Source organism: Muntiacus reevesi, chromosome 4, assembly GCF_963930625.1.
Source record: "Muntiacus reevesi chromosome 4, mMunRee1.1, whole genome shotgun sequence".
NCBI lineage: Eukaryota > Metazoa > Chordata > Mammalia > Artiodactyla > Cervidae > Muntiacus > Muntiacus reevesi.
Genome location: NC_089252.1, coordinates 136,156,649 through 136,168,129, shown reverse-complemented (window position 1 = coordinate 136,168,129; position 11,481 = coordinate 136,156,649).

Here is an 11,481-nt window from a genome sequence, read left to right as displayed (position 1 = left end):
AGAGGAAGGAAGGAAAAGAAGAGAAAGAGCAAAATGGATTAATAATAGCTAGAGGATGACACTATGAGAGCCAGGCTGATGAATTTCCAGATAAAAGAGACTGGGAGATGTTTTTAGTCTGAAGAAGTTGGACTGAAAAACACTGGAGAGAAAGGGGGGAAATCAATGGGAAAATGTCAAGGAGGAGAAAAAAAACAGAGAACATAATGAGAGAATTTTAGTTTGGAGGAGGGATATCTCAGCTTTTGACACAGGAAAGAAAGAGGTTTTGATGGGTATGGATGTACCATACTTAAAAATCGTCCGTTCTTTAAAGAAAATTTACTACTTAAATCATCTCTTATATAGAAGTTGCCTTAACATTTTTTCCATAATTTACTTGGTGCACTTTTTAGTGTTATATGAAATAATGGTGCTTCTTATAATCAATAGTCACTTAGATTTGATGAAATTTGTTGGCTGATTGTATCAGTAATTGACCATTCCCCACGCTATTCGTATTCAGAACAGATGAAGTAAGAGATGCAGAGAGGTCGTTTGCCAGTAGGGATGGGGTTGAAGTTTAGATAAGGTCAGTTCAGCCCTGGCTCTGAACTGATCTCCCCTATATTTCAACCCTTCTGAGTGTCTCTGGCGGGTATGGGGTTTGATTCTATAAATGCTATTTCGCCCTTCCTACTGTCTGGGTGGGGCCTCTCCTTTACCCTTGAACATGGGGTATCTTTTTTTGGTGGGATTCAACATTCTCCTGTCCATGGTTGCCCAGCAGCGAGTTGCAATTTTGAAGTTCTTGCAGAAGATAAGCGCACGTCCTTCCACTCCATCATCTCACAGTGGCAAATGACTTCTTTATATCTCTTACTTCATCTGCTCAGAACACGAAGAGCGTGGGGATGGTCAAACCATTACTGATACAATTACCCACCAAATTTCATCACATCTAAGTGATTACTGATTCTCAGAAGCACCATTATTTCATATAACACTAAAAAATGCTTCAATTATGGAAAAAAAAATGTTGACAATTCCTATATAAAAGATGGTTCGAAAAGTAAATTGTCTTTAAAAATTGACTCTTGGCTCCACCAGTTACTATGCTTCCCTGGCGGCTCAGACGGTAAAGAATCTGCCTGCAATGCTGGAGACCCAGGTTCAGTCCCTGGGTTGGGAAGATCCCCTGGAGAAGGAAATGGCTACCTATTCCTATATTCTTGCCTGTAGAATTTCATGGACAGAGGAGCCTAGCAGGTTACAGTCCATGGGGTTGCAGAGTCAGACACGACTGAGTGACTAACCCTTTCACTTTCACTTTTCACCAGTTACTAGTGAGATCCTTGGTCAAGGTTAACATCCCTATGCTTCAATTTTCTCATCTACAAAATAGAAGTATCTAAATATAAAAGTTATGACCAACCTAAACAGCATATTAAAAAGCAGAGACGTTACTTTGTCAACAAACGTCCGTCTAGTCAAGGCTGTGATTTTTCCAGTGGTCATGTATGGATGTGAGAGTTGGACTATAAAGAAAGCTGAGCGCCAAAGAACTGATGCTTTTGAACTGTGGTGTTAGAGAAGACTCTTGAGAGTCTCTTGGACTGCAAGGAGATCCAACCAGTCCTCCTAAAGGAGATCAGTCCTGGGTGTTCATTGGAAGGACTAATGTTGAAGCTGAAACTCTAATACTTTGGCCACCTGATGGGAAGAGCTGACTGATCTGAAAAGACCCTGATGCTGGGAAAGATTGAGTGCAGGAGGAGAAGGGGATGACAGAGGATGAGATGGTTGGATGGCATCACTGACTCAGTGGACATGAGTTTGGGTAAACTCTGGGAGTTGGTGATGGACAGGGAGGCTTGGCATGCTGCAGCTCATGGGGTCACAAAGAATCGGACATGACTGAGCAACTGAACTGAACTGAACCTATATATTTGGAGACTAAATGAATTAAATGTGTGGGAAAAAATTTAACATGTTGCCTGCACCATAGAGGTTTTGAGTAAAAGTTTGTTGCTATGTTTTCAATTTTATTTTTGGTTTGGAGATGTGTGCATGTTTGGAAGGGCTGTGTTTCGTTGCTGTGTTTTAATTTTATTTTTGGTTTGGAGATGTGTGCATGTTTGGAAGGGCTGCCATGGCAAGTAGGAGTGAAACTGCACACCTCAGATGGGATTCGAATCTTCCAACTAAAGCTGCATGACTCATCTCCGGACTTAATGAAACTCAAGTTCTTTATGTCTAGGTGCAGAAGGCATTCAGTGAGAGGCAAAGTGCTAGGTAAGAAGTAGGCTTATTTATATCCTTTGTAAAGAGCTTGTAGGAAATGGGGCTTGAGAAGATGGTCATGTCCCAGGTCTCACAAAGTTCCTTGGCTTGTTGCAGGAAAGAATTCAAGAATGACCCGTAGTAAAGTGAAAACAGAGATGCACGCTCCATAGGCAGAACACAGGTCCATTTCAAAAGGCAAGAGCAACCCCCTAGTGTGGGGGTGGTTAATTTTAACCAGCTGGGTTATTACCTAGGCTAATGAGTGGGAGAATTGTTCCAGCTATTTGGGGGAAGTGGTGAGAATTTGCAGGAATTGGATCACCACCTACTTTTTGGCCTTTTAGTATTGGCCTTGGAACTTTCATGACATCTGTAGGTGTGTCCTTTAGCATGCTGGTGTGTTACAGTGAGCATATAGCGAGACTCAGGATCTACTGGAAATCAAATCTTCTGCCATCTTGGGTCTAGTAGATTCTAAGCAGTTTATGCTGTATCCTCAGTAGCTCTGTCTGTCTTTTTATGGTTGTTTCCTGCCCACTTCCTTCCTGCCTCAGGAGAAAGAACTAAGAACAAGAGCAGAACCCCTCTGAGAGTTGAAAACAGTTCATCTACAGCATCACTGTGTGCCCAGTGCTGTGAGTCCCCCCCACTGATCAGGTGTAGGGTGGCGAAGGTAGGCTGTACCACCTGATGTTTCGCTGAGTGAGGGCAGCAACATGCCACCCATGCCGCCACTGCTGCTGGTCCTTTGCCTACCATTCTCCTCCCGAGAACACCTCTCCCCAAAGCCCTGTGGCTCCGGCCTCACTTCCCTCCGACTCTTCCACCAATGTCATTTCTGCAGTGATGCCTCCCTAGTCACCCTCCTGAGAGTAACACTCTACCTCATCTTGATTGGTTGTTTTTCCTTTTTATTTCTTTTATGTGGACCAGAAAGTGACGAGGAACTAAAGATTCTCTTGATGAAAATGAAAAAGGAGAGTGAAAAACCTTCCTTAAAACTCAACATTCAGAAAACTAAGATCATGGCATCCAATCCCATCACTTCACGGCAAATAGATGGGGAAACAATGGAAACAGTGACAGACTTTCTTTTCTTGGGCTCCAGAATCACTGCAGATGGTGACTGCAGCCATGAAATTAAAAGACACTTGTTCCTTGGAAGAAAAGCTATGACCAACCTAGACAGCATATTAAAAAGAAGAGACATTACTTTGCCTACAAAGGTCCATCTAGTCAAAGCCATGGTTTTTCCAGTACTCATGTCAGGATGTAAGAGTTGGACTATAAAGAAAGCTGAGTGCAGAAGAATTGATGATTTTGAACTGTGGTGCTGGAGAAGACTCTTGAGATTCTCTTGGACTGCAAGGAGATCCAACCAGTCAATCCTAAAGGAAATCAGTCCTGAATCTTCATTGGAAGGACTGATGCTGAAGTTGAAACTCTAATACTTTGGCCACCTGGTGTGAAGAACTGACATTTGAAAAGACCCTGATGCTGGGAAAGATTGAAGGTGGGAGGAGAAGGGGATGACAGAGGATGAGATGGTTGGATGGCATCATCAACTCGATGGACATGAGTCTGAGCAAGCTCCAGGAGTTGGTGATGGACAGGGAAGCCTGGCGTGCTGCAGTCCATGGGGTCACAAGGAGTCAGACACGACTGAGCGACTGACTGAACTGAATTGGACCATTTGAAAGGTCTTTACTGAATTTGTTACAATTTGCTTCTGTTTTATGTTTTGGTTTTTTGGCCTTGAGGCCTGTGGAATCTTAACTCCCCAACTAGGACTCGAACCTGCACCCCGGCATTAGAAGAAAAAATCTCAACTGCTGGACTGCCAGGAAAATTCCAGCTTGACACTTTCATTGGCACATGATAGCCCTTAGGGGAGAAAAAAACCCTACTTTCTCTCTTTGAGGTTCTCAGCGGGGGTCCCTGTAACAAAAGGAATTTGCTCAGTGTGTCCGACTCTTTGTGGTCCCGTGGACTGTAGCCTACCAGGCTCCTCCATCCATGGGATTTTCCAGGCAAGAGTGCTGAGTGGGTTTTCTTTCTCCAGGGAATCTTCCCAACCCAGGGGTTGAACCCAGGTCTCCTGCATTGCAGGCAGATGCTTTACCATCTGAGCCACCAGGGAAGCCTGTAACAAGGACAGTTTAAAAGACAAAAGCAAACAGAAGTTTATTAACATGTGTGTACCTGGGCTTCCAGGTGGCACAGTAGTAAAGAGTCCATTTGTCAGTGCAGGAGAAGTAAGAGATGCAGGTTCGATCCCTGGCTTGGGAAGATCCCCTGGAGAAAGAAATGGCAACCCACTCCAGTATTCTTTCCTGGGAAATTCCATGGACAGAGGAGCCTGGGGGGCTACAGTCCATGGGGTCACAAAGAGTTGGACACGAATGAATGACTAAATAGCTGCAGCAGCAGCTATGCCTCATATACAGAGAGAAACCCTGGGAAGAGTGACTCAGAAGTGGTTTAGAATTTGGACTTAAAGACTATCTTCAGCTACAACAAAAGAAGAAATGTGGGAGGGGAGGTGGCAAGTTAAGGGAAGGTGACCAGAAAAATAGAATAAACACGAGTAAGTCTTGTTATGCAGAGTGACGTCTGTGCCTTCCTTCTCTATGGAGAAGAGGTTTCTGTGATTTAGAGTCCTCTTTCCCTGGTACCCAGTGAGAGACACTTTTACAAATGGAGATTTCTTTTATGAATGGAAATTTTCCTTACAAAAGGGTAATTTCTGCTCTGATTTCAGAGCATCACTGGTGTCTACTCTTTCTCAAAATAATCAATTTACAATAATCCTTATGCAAAAGAGGCATATTTGGGGGCAGCATATTCTGATATCTCATAGCATATAACATTAGAGCACATTTCAATCTGTTTGTGTATTTATCACTTGTCTTCCTGGTAAGGAATGAGGTGGTGACTTAGTTTTGTTCACTATCTCTAATGTCTGGTACAGAACAGACACATAAATAATTGCTGAGTAAACAAATGAATAAATGAATGAATCAAAGGTGAGGGAGTGATTCGGGTCATCACCAGAAGTTGAGGCTGCCAGGGAGGGAAATGCAGCCAGCGGTAGCTGATACCCACTTGCTCATTCATTCAAAGCTATTTCTTGTGCTCCTGTTCTGTACCTACTCTGTTTTTGGTGCTGAAGACCGATCAGTGGAGAAAATAGATACAATTCCTGTTCTCTGGAGTTTATGTTCTACTGCGGGAGAGAGAAGATAAGCCTGATCAATATTTAATTATGTGCTGTGTTCGAAAGGGATCTGAGCTACGGAAAAGTGAAGCAGGACAAGGGGAATCTAGAACACAGGCCAGAGGGCGGGACAGACTGGAAGCTGATCACAGAGAACCTTGGAGCTGCCTGGGTGACGGTTTTTCTAGGCTGAAAGTACAGCTAGTACAAGGGGCCGAAGGTAGGAGCGGGTCTGGTGTCCAAGTAATAGCCAGTCAGCTGGTGTGCCGTAGCAGAACAAGGTGGGGGTGCGGGGGGGAACCTGGGGATGAGTAGGGTGCCGATGTTGTTCTGGGCATTGTCAGATATTGTAAGAATTTGGGCTGTGATTCTGAGGAGGGGGAGACATGCAGGGTTTTCGGTGGTAGAGTAACATGAGCTGGGCTTCCCGTCATCAAGAGCCCGCCTGTCAATGCAGAAGTCGCAGGAGCCTCAAAAGAAAGCTGCAGAGAGGGCACCCCCCATGTCCAGAGAGCAAAGCTCCAGCTCTGTCTGACCTGAGCGTGCCCGGCGGCAGCGGGAGCTGTGCACTCCAGTCTTTGCGAGCTTGTCCCTCGAGCCTACAGTGCACCCCTCCACCTGCGTCATCTCAGGGAGTAAGAAGAGAGTCACCCGAATACCAGGAGCCCCAACCCCAAACCCCAAGGAAGCTCTGGGGTCGGGTCCCGTCCCCTCACAGCACTTGTGAAGAGAACTGCCCCACCCCCGGCCCCGACTTCTCGTGGCCTCCTGTGTACAGGCATTTATGACCCAAGGGCAGCCCGTTCATTGTCTAGGCTGTGACATTAGCATGGCCCAATGACACTCGAACCCATCAGGACTCGAAAATTCTAAGAGATCTCCCTGTTAATCGTAGCAACAGGAGTCAATGCAGAAGCAGAGGACTCGGTGGGTGGAGAGAGGAAAATGGAGCCAGCAGATAGGTAAAGGCACGCAGCAGATAGATTGAGAGAGTGCTGGTCCAGGAATAGGGCTGCCTGCGTTGCTGAGCTGTTGACAGAAATAATAACAGAAATTTCTGTTGATAGAAATAATGCATGGGGATTCCTGCAAGTAGCTCTCACTTTTCCTGAGGTAACTTGAAAACCGACCCAAGCCAAGCTAAAGCATGTTCTCAGTTCATTCTCGATATTTTCAAAAAATACCACCTTCTGCTCCCCATGGCTCAAGGGGTGTGGCCCCGTCCCCGGCCTATGCCCTCTGTGAGTGTTGCAGAGCTAGAACCCAGGTTGGGCCAAGTTCACATCTCCTGACTTCCGTCATTAGGATTCTAGGTGATGCCTCTCTTTTCTGCTTGTGGTTCAGTCCTTGAAAAACATTTAACCCTCTTCTCCACCAGGCATTTTCACCTTAGTTTTACTATGATTGCTAACCTAGTCTGGAACTAAGAATCTAAAATAATCGTGGTAAGTTAAAGCTCTGTGTAGATGCATATGCTCAGTCGTGTCCAACTCTTTGCGACCTGCCGGGCTCCTCTGACCGTGGCATTTTCCAGGCAAGAACACTGGAGTGCATTGTCATGTCCTACTCCAAGGGATCTTCCTGACCCAGGGATCAAACCCAAGTCTCCTGTGGCTCCCGCATTGGGAGGTGGGTTTTTTTTTTTACCACTGAGCCACCTGAGAAGCCCCACGTTAAAGCTACTTTCTACTATCAAGGCAATCCAGTAAACACTACATGAATATCTATTATATGTTGGGTATTGGGAGCAACTGTGCATAAGGCAGGTAAGTCCTCAGGCAGCTTCAGTCTAAAAAAAAAAAAATTTTGTAGTCTTATTTTGGGCCAGGTGGCATAGTGCTTTGTTTTGAGGATCATAGAAGAGCAATGACTTCTTCTTGTGAGCTTAAGAACTTGAAGTTGGATCATTTGCTGACCCAGCAAACTCTTGGAACATATTGCTGATTATTGCTGGAAAAGCTGATTAAAGCTAAAGCCTGTCTCCTTGACTCACGGACTGAATACTTTATACTGAACCTTAATACTTCCATTAAAGGTTTGAATGTCATTCTTGTTCCTTTAAACATGGCATCAGGCCAAGTCATTAACTTTCTGATAGCCAGTCCTTTCCCCTGGCTATCTGTTCCAGATCTTCACTGGGTCACTCAAGCTGCATGGATGCTTTGATGGAAATTGGGAATGAATACACATGTAGAATATTAAATCTGAAAGGACTTGGCCTGAACAGTTTTCTACCCTAGATAAGTAGAAAAGGAAAACTGAGTAAAATGATGATTTTTCTGCCTGCTTTGTGCCTGTGCAGTCTTCTGGGTTTTCTCCAGTTTTATTTTTAAAAATTAACATACAGTAAAGTTGACTTTTTTGTATATACTGTCTGTCCTGTAAGATTTAACATGTATATAAATTTGTGTAACCATCACCAAAATCAAGATTCAGAACAGTTCTCTCCTGCCCCAAACACCCTCTTATTGCCCTTTTGCCAGCACACTCTCTCCCCAACTCTAATCTGTCATTCATCACTATGATTTTGTCCTTTAGAGACTTTCATATAAATGGAATCATTGAATAGGTAACCTTTTCAGACTGGTTCCTTCTGCTCAGCTTAATACCTTTGAGTTTTATCAAAGCTGTTGAATGATTCAAAGTTGGTTTCACTATATTGTAGAGTAGTATTCCATATGTAGATGCACCATGCTTTGTTTATCTGTTCACTAATTGAAGGACATTTGGGTTGTTTTCAACTTTTGGTGATTATGACTAGAGCCACTACATAAACACTTAGGTACAAAGCTTGTTTGTTTTTGTAAATGTGTTTATTTCTTTATGGTAAATACTCAATAATAGGATGGCTGGATGTGGTGAGTGAGTGAAGTCAGTCAGACAGAAGATAAATATCATATGATATCACTTCCATGTGGTACAGATGAACTTATTTATAAAACAGAAATAGACTCACAGATGTAAAGACAAACTTATGGTTGTGGGGCGGGTAAGGGGGGTGGGAACCTGGGACTGACAGATACACACCACTGTACATAAAATAGACAACTCATAAGGACCTCCTTATAACACAGGGGCCTCTTCTCAGCACTTGATAATGATCTATGTGGGAAAAGAGTCTAAAAAAGAATTTGCTGCTGTTTTTTGCTATTTAGTTGCTAAGTTGTATCTGACTCTTTTGAGACCCCACAGACTGCAGCCCACCAGGCTTCTCTTTCCCTGGGATTTCCTAGGCAAGATATTGGAGTGGATTTCTATTTCCTTCTCCAGGCAATCTTCCAGACCCAGGGATCGAACCTGCATCTCCTGAATTGGCAGATGGGTTCTTTACCACTGAGCCAACTGGGAGGCCCCTGGGAAGCCCCTCAAAAGAATAAATATATGTTTACTTTTATCTGATACACTTTTCTGTATAGCAGAAACCAATGCAACATTGTAAATCAACTATATGCTAATAAAAATTTTTTTCAAAATTTTTCCAGAGGGCATATACCATTTTCAGTTCAGTCAATATACCATTTCACATCCGCACTAACAAAGTACAAGAGTTACAGTTGCTCTGCATCCTTGCTACCACTTTGTATTTTGGTAATTTTTATTTTAGCCATTCTAATAGATGTGTCGTGGTTATAATTTGTATTTCCTTAATGGGCTAATAGCATTGAACATCTTTTCATGGGCCTTAATGCCATCTTTGCATTCTCCTTGGTAAAGTATCTACTTAAGTCTTTTATCTGTTTTAATATTATATTATTTTATTTTTAATTTTTTATTGAAATATAATTGGTTTACAACATTGTATTAGTTTCCGATGTATGGCAAACTGATTCAGTTGTACATACATAAACACACTGTTTTTCATATTCTTTTCTATTCTGGTTTATTAGTTCCCTGTGCTATTAAATAGGATTTTGTTGTGTATCTATTTTATATATAGTATTAATAGCTTGTATTTGCTAATCGCACACTTCTAATTTATTCCTCCTCTATCCTCTTTCCCCTTTGGTAGCAAACCATTTGTTTTCTGTGAGTCTCTTTCTGTTTCATAAGTAAGATCATTTGTGTCATATTTTAGGTTCCATGTAATGAAATCATCTGGAGAAGCAAATGGCAACCCACTGCCTGGAGAGTCCCATGGACAGAGGACCCTGGCAGGCTACAGTCCATGGGATCACAAAGAGTTGGACATGGCTGAGCGACTAAGCACAAAGATACCATATGATATCTGTGTTTCTCTGTCTGACTTAGTTCATTTACTACAATAATCTCTAGCTCCATTCATGTTGTAGCAAATGGCATTATGTCATTCATTTTATGGCTGAGTAGTATTCCATTGTACCTATGTACCACATTATCTTTATTCATTCCTCTGTCAATGGACATTTAAGTTGCTTCCGTGTCTTGGGTATTATAAATAGTGCTGTTATGCACATTGGGGTGCATGTATCTTTTTGAATTAGAGTTTTTATCTTTTCTGGTTACATGCCCAGAAGTGGGATTGCTGGATCATATGGCAACTCTATTTTTAGGTTTTTAAGATCCCTACACCCATTTATATTTACACCAACAGTATAGAAAAGTTCGTTTTCTCCACACTCTCTCCAGTATTTATTATCTGTAGACTTTATAATGATAGCCATTCTGACTGGTGTGAGGTGGTACCTCGTTGTAGTTTTGATTTGCTTTTTTTCTAATAATTAGTGATATTGAGCATCTTTGCATGTGTCTCTTAGAATATGTATGTTTTCTTTGGAGAAATTATTATTATTCTATATAGGAGAAGACTATTTAGGTCTTCTGCCCGTTTTTTGATTGAGTTATTTTTTTATTTTTTGTCATTGAGTTGTCTGAGCTCTTTGTATATTCTGGAAATTAAGCCCTTGTTGGCCACACTGTTTGCAAATATTTTTTCCTAATATGTAGGTTGTCTTTTCGTCTCATTTAGGAAATGAGGCTCTGATGTGTAAAAGCTGATAAGTTTAAGTACATCCCATTTATTTATTTTTGCCTTTCTTTCTATTGCCTTGGGAGACTGACCTAAGTAAACATTGATGTGATTTATGTCAGAGTTGGATTATTTTCTTTTTATTGATATTTGAGGGTTCTTTGTGTATTCTGGTTAATTCCTTTTTTAGAAATATGATTTGCAAGTATTTTCTCCCAGTTTGTAGCTTGTCTTTTCATGCTCTTACTGTCTTTTGCATATCAACAATTTTTAATTTTGATGAAGTCCAATTTATCAATTTCTTCTTTTATACTTCATACTTTTGGTATGTGTTTACTCTTCAGAATGTCAATATGATGAAATTGCTTTGACTGATATTCAACACTGAATCAGTCTTGCATTCACAGGATAAATCTCGCTTGGCATTGTATATTATTGTTTTTGTATATTATTGGGCAGACTTGAGTTCATTTCAAGTGATACTAGAGGGAAAAAAGTAATAAACCCACCTTTTTGGTCATCTTCTCCAATATGACTGCTACTATTTACCATCAGAGCCCTCAGATGCTTCATTTATTGAATGAAGATTTCATGCTACAGTCAGTGGGAGGAAGAGGGTGGCATGAGTCAGTGTGATCACTCTATTGTACCTAGAATTCAACCTCTTCAATAGTTTTAAAAAACTCCTACAAGAGACAAGAGAATGGTGGATGAAATTTCTATGCTAAATTTCCTGCCTAACCAAATGTTTAGACCTATTAATGCTAGGAAGAGGAAAAATGTAAGTGTGGGCGGATGAGGTGGGACTATCATATAGTCATGTGAAATATTTGAAAGCCAAAAAAAGAAAAGAAAGTCTTTTAAGCTTCACTTTTACAGGCTTATATTTTACCCACCATCTGTGGGAAAGGAAATAAGAAACGAAACATAAGAATTAAAATAAGTTTTGGAATCAGCAAAGGACTAAAGAAAGTTTTACTGGGCAAGTTAGTATGGATTCAGGAAAGGAGGAAATACACTATACTTACTGAGGTTTTTTTGTACCATCTCCAAA